The sequence below is a fragment of the Helianthus annuus genome, chromosome 9 (genome assembly GCF_002127325.2).
Source record: "Helianthus annuus cultivar XRQ/B chromosome 9, HanXRQr2.0-SUNRISE, whole genome shotgun sequence".
In the NCBI taxonomy this organism is placed as follows: domain Eukaryota; kingdom Viridiplantae; phylum Streptophyta; class Magnoliopsida; order Asterales; family Asteraceae; genus Helianthus; species Helianthus annuus.
In genome coordinates, this window is record NC_035441.2 from 165239545 (window position 1) to 165255844 (window position 16300).

A 16300-nucleotide genomic window follows, 5' to 3' on the forward strand; every position below is an offset into this window, starting at 1 on the left:
ATAAAAATAAGCATGATGTACAATGTTACAAAATAGTTATATCACAACCAATTTTCTATCACTTACCAACCTTAGTAGTTGTTTTCTTACTTTGTTCGAGTCATAAAATAATAGTTTATATAAATGTCTTTAACTACTTGAATCATCTCGCAAGTACGACCCGACCCGGATTAAAAAGTATGAATGTCCCACTATTTTAAGGGATAAAAAAACATTGTTGAGAGTGGGATTTGAACCCACGCCCTTTCGGACCAGAACCTTAATCTGGCGCCTTAGACCAACTCGGCCATCTCAACTTGTTGTTATGTTGGTTGTATAAAAGTTTATTTAATCACACAAAATACTTTATTAGCCGTTTTGAAACTTCTAAAAATGATTATTTTCTATTTTCACATCTTACGGTGAACATAAACAATATATTAATTTTTTTCTTGTGACAATGTTTTAGCATGTGAACCGACTCATAAAAAGTTTGTGACCATCCAAGATGCCTTGCTCTTTGTTTAAGATGTCTAGTTGTCAATAGGTTGTTTCTAAAGTAGCTTTCTAAAAAAATTAAATCTAAATTTTAAAAGCTTTAAAAGTAATAAACACAACTTTATGTTAAAACTATATGAATGTGCTAAATAAAAGAAAACCAATTAACAATAATGATTAATGATACGTAAAACAAAAGTTTGAAGTTGAGAAGTTTGAACTCTCTACATTCTTCTCTCACACCTTTTAGCAACCAATGCTTTATATTTTGTAGAACCACATGTGGAACTTTTGATCACATGCGAACATTCTTTTACACCCTATCCCAATCTTGCGTGTTAATAATTTCTAACCTTTTTTTTCAACTTCTCATTTTGGCCATTCATTCCTGTATAAAAACAAATCCAATTGCTGTTTCCAATTTCTTTTCGTTTTCTTAAAGAAACAATTTAAACAAGAAACATATAAGAAGCATTTAGACCGAGAGCGAAACATTCTTGAACACCTGAGTCGTTTAAGGGTAATGAATCAAAAACCCTCAACTAAAACACTCAATGGGTATTTATAAGGAACTTTACTAACCCATGCGTAAAAATAGTGTTTACAAAGAGGTGTTTATGTAGGTTAGCCTTTTCATTAAACATGCAAAAAGTCAAATATCAACTTCTCTTGAAATGGAGTAGTTAATATGATTAATCTATAAGATCTATAATCGTAGATTCATGACTAAAGAGCGATTTGCGGAATTTTATTAACTCAATTTTGGTCGACAATCTACGTGTCAAATCCTTTTAGCGTTTGTGACATGTGTAAAATCTCACAAAAATAAATATGAGTATGAAAACAAATTTTAAAAGCATGTTGACTCTATCATTAGTGGCGAAGCTTGAGATTTCCGACCGGGGGACGGAAGTTACTAGACCTAAAAATTTCTATAAAACCGGGGGGTCAAAAACGTATATACCCAAAAATTTCTATACGAAAACTACATACTCTCCATTCTTGAGCGAAAAGTTCGGGGGGTCGGCCGCCCCTCCCGCCCCTTAAAAGCTTCGCCCATGTCTATCATACAATCTTATCTTTGATTGACCTAAAGTGCTATCGACTTCGGTCATTAGATTAGCGACTTCTTTGAGAGGCCTGCTGTTGGATGGTTCGATAGTTAGCATAGAAGTTCAGCTTCTAATTCATCTTGACTAGCATATAAGAAGTCTTAATAAAAATGCCAATGTTGACTTAATAGTACACATAAGTGGCTATCACTAAGTGGCTATCAATTTTTAGTTGACTTCCTAAATCTGGCTAAGTTGATCACCATGCAACAATCTCTACTTTGGCAATATTCAATAACAATGTATAACAAGATATCTCTATGCGTATTTTACAGTTACAATACTATGCAACTGATTTTTTGAAAAATTATTTGAATGCAACTGATTTTTTGAAAAATTATTTGATGTAGTCCGTATGTTTGTTCATGTATCATAGATGAAAGACTTTTCCTATTTTGATTTTTCTTTTGAAGGAATATAATGTCTAAATAATGGATACCAATATTAATATACTAATAATGCTACTACAATGGTCGTTACTAGTTACTACTTACTAGTACTAGTAGTAATACTACCATGTTTAGGATTTTGCAAGTATCTCAAACCTTGTGTTGGATAAGACACAAGGAGAGAGAGGGGTGGAGAAAGTGAGAAATATCCCCTATGAGTCCCCAAACAACAAGAACCGTTCATTAGTTGTTGACTCCATTCTTGACAAAGATAGAAGCACCCAAACTCAAGTAGGGTAGGTTCTAACATTCTTGTATGCTCAATTGCTTTCTATTGGTCTAACTAAACTTACCCCCTACATGTGAGAGCGGTATTAGTTTTTAATGGTGGCCTCTCCCCATGTTTTGTGAAGAGGGGTACGTTTAGCAACACCCCTTTATATCTGGTTGCGTTAGTTGTCGAATGATATATCTCACTCATGACATGAACATCATACTCATTTGAGCCTCTAAAAGAGGTTGTAAACAAATCTAGTCATAACCATTAGTTCTTAGTTGTTGATGCAACAAATACAAGACCAATGATAGTGGCAAGGCTGCTTAGGTAAAAGGCTTGGAGGATTCCGGTTTGCCTAACGCAGGTCGTGGGGTCCCCTCACGTTTGCAAGATGTGGAGAGAGGTTCACTAGATATATTTTGTTGTTTGTTCAAGATCCTCAACTGAAGTGTGTTCAGCTTCGGATGCAAGAGCAGTAGAAATGTGTGTGTTGAATGTGAAGAAAGGAGACTTGCATGGAACAAGTGCTCGAGAAGGAAGATCAGAGATTCCAAGAGAATCAGAGCTGATCGAAATGTCGTAAATGCACTAAATGAAGTGTCATTTATAGAGGAAGACATCGCCCAAAGAGGAAACCTTGGACTAGTGAACCATGCTTGCGGTGGGAGACTTACCATTTTGGGGTTGAACGGTTTAGACCTGCGGATAAAAGGTTGTTCTCTGTGCACATGTTCTCTTTTACGGCTGTGAGAGGGCCGGACAAACAATCAGTGAAGTGATGGTTTACTGTTCACATCCTTTTTGCTGTTCACCTGAGTTCGCGGGATTTGAACCCTTTAATCCTTTAACCTTTCAAGCGTTTATGTGCCTAAGTTATTTTATTTAGTCTTGGGCTACCCCCGTCATCAGCCCCCCAAGTTAGAGGTTTTTGGGAAATGAGCTCAAAGACTTCTGACTTTTACACATTTATTTGTATTGCTTAAAAGCTTGAAGGCTTGAAGGGTTCGTTACAGTAGAGTTTTTGAATTTTGAATTTTGACAAGACGGTTGATATGACTGACAGCGGTTTTTCCAGAAGGCAGTTTAATTAACTGTCGTGTAATCATAACCCCTATTGGCCTTATTTTGTCATTTATTATCAAGATAATCACCAAACTTTCTTCATTTTCTCTCAAGTTTCCTTCCATATCTTCCTTTCCTTTGTCCACGTTTAACCCAAGGGGAAGTAGAAAATTTTTGTATGGAATGGGGGATTGGGATGAATGTCACACCCCTAATTTCCACGTGTCACCGGTGGGTCCGGTGGGGGATTAACGTGACGTAGTTGATATCATCATAGTCAAACAACACAAATTATAATGCACAGCGGAAGCAAAGATAGATTTATTTCAACTTAATTTATTGTAATATTCGAGTATCACAAAATGTCGAAATAGAATCCACAGGCAGAATCAAATAAAAAGGAAACTTCATTTCAACAGACTTCATGCATCCTAAGCTTGCGAGACTTCTATGGATGCTTAAGGAGTGACCAGCCTATTGCGCGTAGTACCTGCACTTAGTCTTTTTGGAAAATACGTCAGTTTACACTGGTAAATACAATTCAACTGACTCATTTTGAAAATGTTTAAAATTGATTTAAATGCTCGTGGCATAAAACTTTTTATAACTTGGGATAATTATTTGCTTAATAATCTTGTAAAAGAATTACATGTTCGTTCTGCGTTCGGTAGCCCGGGTCATGCCGGGTTAAAGATTAATAGACACACCACTTAATATAATTCCGCCGCGAGACTTCTCTCGTACCGACGATTATACATGTTGTACAACACTACGGGTGTACGCCTACACCCGAGTGCTAAGGTCGTGGCCATTCTTTGAATGATGCCAAGGATATCCGGGACATGGTCATTAAGCCCCCAAAGGCGTTAAACAAACAAAACAACATTTTCAAACGGGTTAATTTGACTGCACATAACCAAGACCGGTTAAGGTCAATTCCCCGACCAAGCGGTATTTTATATACCGTACCCCAAGCCCGTATAGGGAAAATAAGTTAAACGTATTTACCTGAGCAAAGTATAAACCAAATATAACGAGTGCACGTAGCTTTTACTGGGCTCCTAGATCTGGAAATTAAGGTTTTAATAACCTATTAGAATCCTAACGGGTCTTAAGCTTAGACAGGTTAGTTTTATATAAAGATTACGGTTTTAAACGCACAATAAGGCGAAGACCGATTTAGAATGTAGTTTTGTCCCAACAAGCTTGCACACTTGTTTTATATGGGTAACATAATCACATTCTGGATTTTGAGACCAAAAAGATATGGTTTGACCCGTTTCGGCTAGAATGGCCAAACTAGTCACATAAGCCGATCCGAACGCGTATAATGCGTAACGAGTAACCATAAGAGTCAAATACAAGTTTCTGAAGTCAATATGCTTAAAATATGTTGTGATATCAGAATGATACCTTCCATTATGCCCCAAATGATTTTAAACCAAAACTATGCCTCATAAGGGCGTTTTGGTCATTTTATAAAGTGAAAAAGGGTTAAAATGATAACCTGAGTTACAGGTCTGATTAAATTAGTAAATATACTTAATTTACTTAGTTATAACAGTAGGGTATCAAATTTATGTGAAATTTATTATCTTTAACCTTACTATGCACCGTAGGGGCATTTTGGTAATTTCACATGTGCCTAAAATGTCAATTCTGGAATTCTGAGTTCAAAACATTTGCCTACTGTTTAAAATATAAAAATATACTAATTACATCAGTAGGTTCAATCCCTTAAGCTTAATAAGGTTCTAGTGCACACTTATGCGTTAAAAATGCCTAAAAAGGCGATTTGGAGCCATTTCCTGGTTTTCTGTAAAAAGCTGATATTTTTAATATTCTAGAAGGCTTAAAATAATTTATTTATCATAACAAATCAGTAGAAATTGGTTTGAGGTCAAAAGGATTTGTAAAACTCATTTTATGGCTAAAAAGGGCAAAATCGGCATAAACCGAATTAATCTTAGATCATTAAGTTATGCTCAGCCTAAAAATAAATAAAAATCTTCAAATATCCCAAAATATTATTTTATAACAGTGGATAAAATGTTTGGTATAAAAATTTGGGTTTTGATAGGCTATACGTAATTTACGCCATTTAATTAGTAAAGAAGCTCTTAATTACGCTATTGAGCATAACTCTTAATCTAGACCTCAAACTGACTTCAAATTTTGGGTGCAAGTTTATAAATCAGTAGCTAAGGTGCCTATCCCTTTACATTTTCAAAAATCACGTTTTAAGGTCAAATGGGCATAATGGTCAACATATGAGCGATTAACGAAAACATGTATGTGAATAGGATATTTAATGAATCAAGTTGTATAATCTCAGAGAGTTATACTAACATGTAAATAGGTTCAAAAGAAGCTCTAAGGCAATCCTAACCTTGGCTTAAACGGGTCAGAACTGAAAGTCAAAGCAGAAGTCAAACCTTGCGACTTTCGGTTCCAAACCGAGCTTAAACTGAAAATTGTCGAGTTGAACATGTTCTTACATTAATTACCAAGTTATTTTAATGATTAAACAGGTTGCATGCATCCTACATTGCTAATTATGTATTAATTCGCAAATAACCTTTCTGTTGACTTTTTATAATAAGCTTTGACTCGACAATTAGCATAGTTAGAGTGGGAATCTGGAAATACCCTTTTAAAGGTTTGTTACCCACATAATTACCTACTTAAAGGTACTTTTAATTCGTGATTTGACAGAGCACATTTTAATTAATCACGAAGTCAAACCTTAATTACGACGGTTTGACTTTTAGCTAATTAACTAGGCTAAAACGAATTAGGAAGGGTTAAGGACACTTACAAGAGTCCTAATTGAGATTAGAGATCACTAGGAAGATGGCTTGAAGTCCAGAGAGCTCCAGAAGTGAATTTTTGAAAGTGGGTGATCAAATGGTTACAACATAAGGTTCTTATATAGTGATTTTAATCTTCTAAGATGGTGCCACAAGAGTCTATGAGTGTAACCAGATGAAGACAAGTGCCCCTATTGCATGAAAAACCATTGGAGAGGCTCTAGTATTAGAAAACAAGCCATTGAAGTCGGTTACAGACCTGAACTGGCAGCTGCCAAATGTTTTCTGTCGCTGGAACCCTGACGCGGCCCGCGTGAGGGTATATGTGATTCTAATGTGGGCCGCCTGGACCGGCAAAACCTGCCAAACAAGTTTCATCTTTTGCACTTTTGGTCCCTGGTCCTTTGTAACGTGGTTTTAAGCTTTGTTTTTGCACTTTTGACCTCTTAACCTTATTTTTAAGGGCCTTGGGACTTTTACTAACTTGGTTAAGTCCTTGACTAACCTTGTAACCACTCATAAGGCCATAGAATTCAATGTTGACGCTTTTAACCCCTCGAACACGAATTTGATCATAACTTTCTCATACGATAACGAAACTTTATGAAATTTTAACCACATATTCTAGTGAGTATATTTTACCGATACAAAGCTTCGGGTCTGCCAAAAGGTCACTCAGAGGTATACTTTGCACATGTTGACACTTTTAGCCCCTGTAGTTTGTAATTCCTCACTTTCCTTTATGTTTTGCTTCGTATGATCCATGATTTATTCGTTGGAAGGTATAAACATTATGTAGGGCTATTTTTGAATATATTTATCCATTGTTGACACTTTGGACCCTTATATTCACATAGTTTCCCTGTTTGTCAACTTTAGTCCCTCCAAAGTATTCTTTCTCACGTTCAGAGCTTATGACACGTGTTTATACTTTATTGGACACAAATTTTCAAGGTGTTACATCCTCACCCCCTTAAAAGAAATCTCGTCCTCGAGATTTTAAGGAAAGAGATGAGGGTATTTCTCTTTCATTGAGGATTCTAGCTCCCACGTGTATTCAGGACCTCTGCGGGCGTCCCACTTCACCTTAACAATAGGCACAAGCTTTCTCCGAAGCTTCTTTACCTGTCGATCCTCAACTGACACAGGTTTTTCCACAAATTTTAAGCTTTCGTCTATATGCACATCTGTGTGTGGTATGACTAGCGACTCATCGGCCAGACATTTCTTCAGATTGCAGACGTGAAATACATTATGAATACCATCGAGCTCCTCAGGTAAGTTTAACTTGTAAGCCACTGATCCTACACATTCGATGATTTCGAATGGTCCTATATACCTTGGGCTTAACTTACCTTTCTTGCCAAATCGCATCACCCCTTTCCAAGGTGATACTTTGAGCAAAACTTTATCGCCGACCTCAAACTTGAGAGGTTTTCGCCTTTCATCCGCATAGCTCTTCTGCCTGTCTCGAGTAGCTTTCAGGCGGTCACGAATTTGGACAATCTTGTCCGTTGTCTCGAAGACTAAGTCAGGACCTGATAATTGCGTATCTCCCACTTCTGCCCAGCAAATGGGCGTTCTGCACTTTCTACCATATAGTGCCTCAAAAGGCGCAGCCTTAATGCTAGTATGGTAGCTATTATTGTAGGAGAATTCGACCAACAGTAAATGCATGTCCCAACTACCTCCTAGATCAATCACACATGCACGCAGCATGTCTTTCAACGTTTGAATAGTACGCTCACTCTGCCCATCCGTCTGAGGATGGTAAGCCGTACTGAAATTCAATTGAGTGCCCAGAGACTGTTGGAAACTCTTCCAGAAATGAGATGTGTATCTAGTATCTCGATCTGAGATAATAGATACTGGCACGCCATGCAAGGCCACAATCTTATCCACGTACAGTTGGGCTAGCATGTCAGAGCTGAAGGTCTCTCTAATGGGCAGGAAATGTGCTGACTTAGTCAGTCTATCAACTATGACCCATATAGTATCATTTCCCTTCGGTGTCTTAGGCAATTTGGTGATGAAGTCCATCGTTACCATTTCCCATTTCCAAGTGGGAATTTCAGGCTGTTGCAGCAAACCTGACGGCTTCTGATGTTCAGCTTTGACTTTAGCACACGTCAAGCATTTAGCTACATAAGCAGCTATAGACTTTTTCAAGCCTATCCACCAATAATTTGCCTTTAAATCCTGGTACATCTTATCAGCTCCAGGATGGACAGAATACTTGGAACGGTGGGCTTCCTTGAGGATAACATCCTGAAGTCCTCCATGTACAGGAACCTATACTCGTCCATTTAACCTCGACATTCCGTCCTTGTCGTAGGACAACTGTTCTTCAGTTACTCCTAATTTCTCCTCAGGATAGTTAGCTTCCAACACAGCTTCCTTCTGTGCAGCTAACAACCTTTCATTCAAACTGCTCTTAATTTCAATGCTCTTGGCATTAATCCTTATCGGCTTCACTCTTTCCTTCCTGCTCAAAGCATCTGCGACTACATTGGCCTTGCCTGGATGGTACCTTATTTCACAATCATAATCATTCAAGGTTTCCATCCATCGTCGCTGCCTCATGTTCTGATCCTTCTGATTGAATAGGTGTTGAAGGCTCTTGTGGTTGGAATAGATCACACACTTCGTCCCATACAGATAATGCCTCCAAAGCTTCAGTGCAAATACAACGGCACCCAACTCCAAGTCATGGGTGGTGTAATTCTTCTCGTGCACCTTTAATTGACGTGAAGCGTAGGCTATGACCTTGCCCTTTTGCATTAACACACAACCCATTCCGGTGTGTGATGCATCACAATACACCACAAATTCTTCAATGCCTTCAGGTAGAGTCAGCACTGGAGCGTTACTCAATTTCTGCTTCAAGATATCAAAAGACTCTTGTTGCTTAGGCCCCCAATTAAACTTAATGTTCTTACGCGTTAACGACGTTAAGGGTGCAGCAATCCTTGAGAAGTTTTCAATAAAACGCCTATAGTATCCAGCCAAACCTAGGAAGCTACGAATATCTGAAGGTGTCTTTGGCTCTTGCCAGTTCATAATAGCTTCTATCTTTGCGGGATCCACTTGAATTCCACGTTCGCTCACAACATGTCAAGGAACTGGACCTCGCGAAGCCAAAATTCACACTTTGAAAACTTGGCATAAAGCTTCTCTTGATGGAGCAGCTTAAGAATGCACCGAAGATGCTTCTCATGGTCAGCTTGGTTCTTCGAGTAGATGAGGATGTCGTCGATGAAGACGATGACAAATTTATCCAGATAAGGCTTGCATACGCGATTCATGAGATCCATGAATGCGGCAGGTGCGTTAGTGAGCCCAAAAGGCATCACTAGGAACTCATAATGACCATAACGAGTCCTAAACGCGGTCTTATGTACATCCTCCTCCTTGACCTTCAGTTGATGATAGCCTGACCTGAGATCTATCTTGGAAAAGTAACTCGCTCCCTGCAGCTGGTCGAATAAATCATCGATTCTAGGCAAAGGTTATCTGTTCTTGATTGTAACCTTGTTTAGCTCACGGTAATCAATGCATAGACGCATTGATCCATCCTTCTTTTTGACAAACAGAATTGGCGCTCCCCATGGAGATGAACTAGGTCTAATAAAACCTTTAGCTAGTAAATCATCTAGTTGTGTCCTTAATTCCTTCATCTCCGTTGGTGCTAATCTATATGGTGCTCTGGCCACTGGTGCAGCTCCGGGGATGATGTCAATCTTGAATTCCACCTGCCTATCTGGTGGCAAACCAGGTAGTTCCTCCGGAAAAACCTCGGGATAGTCAGAAATGATCGGTATGTCTTCGATCCTGGGCTGCTTCTCGTCAATGGTTACTTGTGCCATATAAATGACACAACCCTTACTCGTGCATCCGGATGCCTTAATCATGGCCACATGCTCTGGTATTCCGTGTTGAGTATCTCCCTGAATAGTGAGTGGCTCACCAGATGGGGTCTTGATTACTACCTGCTTCTTGTTGCACATTATCTGGGCTTGGTTACGCGATAACCAATCCATTCCTATTACTACATCAAAGCCTGCTAGCTTAAAGGGTAACAAGGACAAAGGAAAAGAGTGGTTCCTAATGGATAAGACACATCCATCTAACACAGTCGAAACTGTTTCTATTGTTCCATCAGCTAATTCCACTTCATATTTCATACTTAAAACTTTAACAGGTAATTTCAACAGTTCACAGAACTTATTATCTACAAAGGATCTATCCGCCCTAGAGTCAAACAATACCCTTGCGTAGACATCATTAATGAGAAAAGTACCTGTTATGACATTATCATCCTGAATAGCTTCCTTTGCATCCATGCGGAAGACCCTTGCATTAGTCTTCTTTCCCTCCTCTGTTTTCTTGGCAAGCTTCGGGCAGTTGGGTCTATTATGTCCCTTCTCATTACAATTGTAGCAGGTGGCATCCTTAAGTTTCTTGCAATCTAATGCCTTATGATCCGGGGACTTGCAAATCCCACATAGTTTCGGCTGAGATTGGGATCTAGACTCCTGCCTGCATTTCCCGAAATGGTGCTTCTTACAAACTTTGCACCTGGGTTTTTCACCCGACTGTTGATCTCCCTTCTTGGATCCCGACCCCTTCTTGTGGTCGTCATTGCCCTTACGCTTCTTATCTGGGCGTCGCGAACCATCATCTTCGCGTTTTTGTTTCTCAGCATCTGCAGCTCTCAGGGATCTCTGTCTAACTGCGTCTAGTGTAAGGGACAGAGATATGTCAGCTACTGATCGAAACGTAGTGGGCTGAGAGGCCTTGACGCTTGCTTTAATTTCTGGGGCCAGACCCCCAATGAAACGGGCTATCCTCTTCGGTTCAGGTGTTACAAGATAGGGAACTAGCCTTGACAGGGTATTGAAGGTTGTGAGGTACGCCTGGCAGTCCAGGTTCTTCATGACTAAGGACAGAAAATCAGATTCTATCCTTTCAACCTCGTGTTGGGGACAATAATTCTCCTTGATCAGGGCAACAAATTGTTCCCAAGACATGTTGTATAGAGGTATCTTCCCGGTGGCTTGAATCAGCGACTTCCACAATTGTAGTGCATCACCTTTGAAAGATTGTGTCACAAACTTCACAATATCTTTTTCAGCACAGCCACTTATATCCACTACTGTCTCCATTTCATCAAGCCAAGTCATACAGTCCACTGCCCCCTTCTCCCCAGTGAAATCCCGGGGTTTACAAGACACAAAGTATTTGTATGTGCAACCCTTGGCACGTGGGGCATCATAAAGCACGATCTTCTTGGAATGATTATCATTTTCATTCGAAGAATGTCTATCGTCATCCTTCTTAGATTCTTCCTTTTTAGACTTGGGTTGGACAGAAGGTGGCTTGCTGTGAGACTCCGAATGAGTCTTGGACTTGATATGCGGTGTAGACAAGGTCCTACTATGGGTCCCACTGTACTCACTGTACTGTCTTTCTAATGCCTTTGTAACCGCATCATCTACCAGTGCTTTCAACTCCGCACCAGTTAACTGTATCTTTGCGTTATCGTGGTTTTCCACCGGACGACTATTTACCTCGTCCGACCTAGCCATGTAACTTCACTGCTACATATAAACAATAATGGGCAAGGTTTTATTTAACAGCTAATACAGTATTTTATGTATTTTATTAACCATGGTTTTAAATAGCCATTGCAGGTTAATTTATTAATCAAATATTAATTCAGGATCTGTATTATAATCCTATATTATAGTTAAGAATTAACATATAACTTAGTCACAAGGACAGTGTTAGTTTATAACCCGGATTCTTACAGAATCAAGGTATTAGGGTCTGAATCACAGTTCATTACCCTATTCTAGACAGTGAGTTGCAGACTCAAACTGTCTCTTAGTCCCTAGGACATTAATTATTACCCGTAGGTACTTCATTCCCAAGGAATGGATATTTACTTACAGGGAATTTTAAATTAACCCAATTTTCAATAATGGCTTATGTGACTTTTACTGTGTCACAATTTGCCCAGTATGTTAACATACTTACAGATGTTAACAGAATTTGGAATCTTCTAGGCAGGTTCTACCATTTTGGCCATGTCTGCAACGACACGTGGCTAGGTTTTACCCCTTAGATTCTCTTTATAACGCAGATCAATCCTAAGTTGAGACGTTAATTATGGACCTGAATCTAATTATGGAGATACCATCTTGGCCTTGTCTTAAAATGACATGTGGCTAGGTCTTGTCCCTTTTTAGATTTTGCCATTTTATATTAATGGTAGGTCTTCTTTATTTTAGGAAATGTTATTTTCATTTTTACCTTTTTATTTTAAGTTTATTCATATACTTATTTATAACAACAATCATGAAAATTTAAATGCAACATTTCACTAATAAAGATTCAACAGTACAATACTTGCCCTAAATGGGACTTCTACAAATAACATGCCCACGCAGGGGCGAAATACAACAAACAATAAACAAAATAACAAACAAACCCACGCAGGGGTTAACTGAAAGACATGCCCACGCATGGGTAGAATACAAAAAGACAAGCTCGCGCAGGAGCTGAATACAGAAACAACAAGTCCACGCAGGGACTGACTACAACTAAGCAAGAAACAACAAGGTCTTCAGTGACCCCTCCTCTTGGACTTCCCCTTTAGCAAGTCTGACAGACCCTTGAAGAAGCCTTGCCGCTCTCTGTGGTCTTCTCGAACTTCTCGTTCGACCTGGTTCAACCTATCAAGAACCTCCTGCTGACGCTCCGGCGGGATAAGCTGTGGCTGCGGCGGCTGGTACATAGGTGGATGCTGGTACCCATAAGTTGGGTAACCAGTGGTCCATGGTCCTCCGTATGGCCCTTCAGGGTGAAGAGCGTTGTAGTCCCGAGCTACTTGATATGGATCGACCTCCGCATAATTAAAGCTGTTGTGTCCCGGCATTTCAAACGGGTTGTATGCCGCGGAATAAGCAGGAATTGGGTTGTCAAAACCCAACGGAGGCGCCCCAGGCACTGAGTTAACATCTGGAATGGGGTTTGATGGAACCCCCATCTGTGGTTCTTCTCCTTCCTCCTGGAGTGGCGGATAATGGCTGCCACTAGATGGTTGGGGAGTGCTGATGCGGACACCCCCTCGCACGGACATCCGTGCGTTTGACCTCCTCCGCCTCGGTGGCTCCAGAGGCGGCTGCTGTTCCACTGGTGGTGGTGGTGGCGGAGTGACTGCCACAAAACGAGAATCCTGAGAAGGATCCTGTTGCTGTTGCTATTGCTGCTGCTGCTGATATGGAGAGGAGTGGTGTGAGGGGGTAAAATACCAGTCGATGTTCCGGAACCTCTCCTCGTAGCTGTCTGGACCGCGATAAGGCGATCCGTGAAAAGATGACCCGTCAGAGATCTCTATCAGGTGGTTGGGTGTCCCAGACGCAGGCTCCACGGGGTCCGTGTCTTCGTCCATGTCATCAGCGTGGTCACCTGAGAAATGATCCTCAGGCCCTAGTGGGTTATGACCCACGAGTTCTGGAAAGATATTAGCCGGGTTGAACCGGCTCTGGAAGGTTGGGGTTGGGTCACCAAAGGAGTGGTGAGAGTTGGATCTCTGCAAGGGTATGAAAGAGGGTGGTTGCTCGTTGGGCTCATTTTCCGATTGAGGCCCAAAGGAATGCTGGTAAGAAGGTGAAGAGCTGAGGGAAACTGACCGTCTCCCGGGTTCAACATAGAGCCTCCACGGCTCTTGTGGACTAGTGCTCATGGTAATGGATGGGGTACGCCGGTGCGAAGGCCCGGCTTCGTGATCGTGACCCGTGACTGGTCCTTTGCCTCGACCGCGAAGAAATCTTGGTGGCATGTTGACCTGCATACAAGTTTTAGATAACAACAACAACATATAATAATAAGACCCAAAAATAAAACAAAACAGAGTTTGTCCCATGTTCTTTGTCTAGACTCGGAACTCGAAGAATGTGCAATTCGTGCACTGAGACTAAACACAAAAGGCTAGTGTTTAATTCACTCAGTGTTGGCTCTGATACCAACCTGTCACACCCCTAATTTCCACGTGTCACCGGTGGGCTCGGTGGGGGATTAACGTGACGTAGTTGATATCATCATAGTCAAACAACACAAATTATAATGCACAGCGGAAGCATAGATAGATTTATTTCAACTTAATTTATTGTAATATTCGAGTATCACAAAATGTCGAAATAGAATCCACATGCAGAATCAAATAAAAAGGAAACTTCATTTCAACAGACTTCATGCATCCTAAGCTTACGAGACTTCTATGGATGTTTAAGGAGTGACCAGCCTATTACGGTAGTACCTGCACTTAGTCTTTTTGGAAAATACGTCAGTTTACACTGGTAAATACAATTCAACTGACTCATTTTGAAAATGTTTAAAATTGATTTAAATGCTCGTGGCATAAAACTTTTTATAACTTGGGATAATTATTTGCTTAATAATCTTGTAAAAGAATTACATGTTCGTTCTGCGTTCGGTAGCCCGGGTCATGCCGGGTTAAAGATTAATAGACACACCACTTAATATAATTCCGCCGCGAGACTTCTCTCGTACCGACGATTATACATGTTGTACAACACTACGGGTGTACGCCTACACCCGAGTGCTAAGGTCGTGGCCATTCTTTGAATGATGCCAAGGATATCCGAGACATGGTCATTAAGCCCCCAAAGGCGTTAAACAAACAAAACAGCATTTTCAAACGGGTTAATTTGACTGCACATAACCAAGACCGGTTAAGGTCAATTCCCCGACCATGCGGTATTTTATATACCGTACCCCAAGCCCGTGTAGGGAAAATAAGTTAAACGTATTTACCTAAGCAAAGTATAAACCAAATATAACGAGTGCACGTAGCTTCTACTGGGCTCCTAGATCTGGAAATTAAGGTTTTAATAACCTATTAGAATCCTAACGGGTCTAAAGCTTAGACCGGTTAGTTTTATATAAAGATTACGGTTTTAAACACACAATAAGGCGAAGACCGATTTAGAATGTAGTTTTGTCCCAACAAGCATGCACACTTGTTTTATATGGGTAACATAATCACATTCTGGATTTTGAGACCAAAAAGATATGGTTTGACCCGTTTCGGCTAGAATGGCCAAACTAGTCACATAAGCCGATCCGAACGCGTATAATGCGTAACGAGTAACCATAAGAGTCAAATACAAGTTTCTGAAGTCAATATGCTTAAAATATGTTGTGATATCAGAATGATACATTCCATTATGCCCCAAATGATTTTAAACCAAAACTATGCCTCATAAGGGCGTTTTGGTCATTTTATAAAGTGAAAAAGGGTTAAAATGATAATCTGAGTTACAGTTCTGATTAAATTAGTAAATATACTTAATTTACTAAGTTATAACAGTAGGGTATCAAATTTATGTGAAATTTATTATCTTTAACCTTACTATGCACCGTAGGGGCATTTTGGTAATTTCACATGTGCCTAAAAGGTCAATTCTGGAATTCTGAGTTCAAAACATTTGCCTACTGTTTAAAATATAAAAATATACTAATTACATCAGTAGGTTCAATCCCTTAAGCTTAATAAGGTTCTAGTGCACACTTATGCGTTAAAAATGCCTAAAAAGGCGATTTGGAGCCATTTCCGGGTTTTCTGTAAAAAGCTGATATTTTTAATATTCCAGAAGGCTTAAAATAATTTATTTATCATAGCAAATCAGTAGAAATTGGTTTGAGGTCAAAAGGATTTGTAAAACTCATTTTATGGCTAAAAAGGGCAAAATCGGCATAAACCGAATTAATCTTAGATCATTAAGTTATGCTCAGCCTAAAAATAAATAAAAATCTTCAAAAATCCCAAAATATTATTTTATAACAGTGGATAAAAAGTTTGGTATAAAAAATTGGGTTTTGATAGGCTATACGTAATTTACGCCATTTAATTAGTAAAGAAGCTCTTAATTACGCTATTGAGCATAACTCTTAATCTAGACCTCAAACTGACTTCAAATTTTGGGTGCAAGTTTATACATCAGTAGCTAAGGTGCCTATCCCTTTACATTTTCAAAAATCACGTTTTAAGGTCAAATGGGCATAATGGTCAACATATGAGCGATTAACGGAAACATGTATGTGAATAAGATATCTAATGAATCAAGTTGTATAATCTCAGAGAGT

General features: G+C 39.6%; 1 non-coding gene across 1 annotated transcript; it reads right to left on the minus strand.

Annotated features, from left to right (window-relative positions):
- Positions 1–215: 215 nt before the first annotated feature.
- On the minus strand, positions 216–296 carry TRNAL-AAG. The gene has a single exon. It is a non-coding gene; the product is annotated as a tRNA-Leu (tRNA).
- Between the last annotated feature and the right edge of the window lie 16004 nt (positions 297–16300).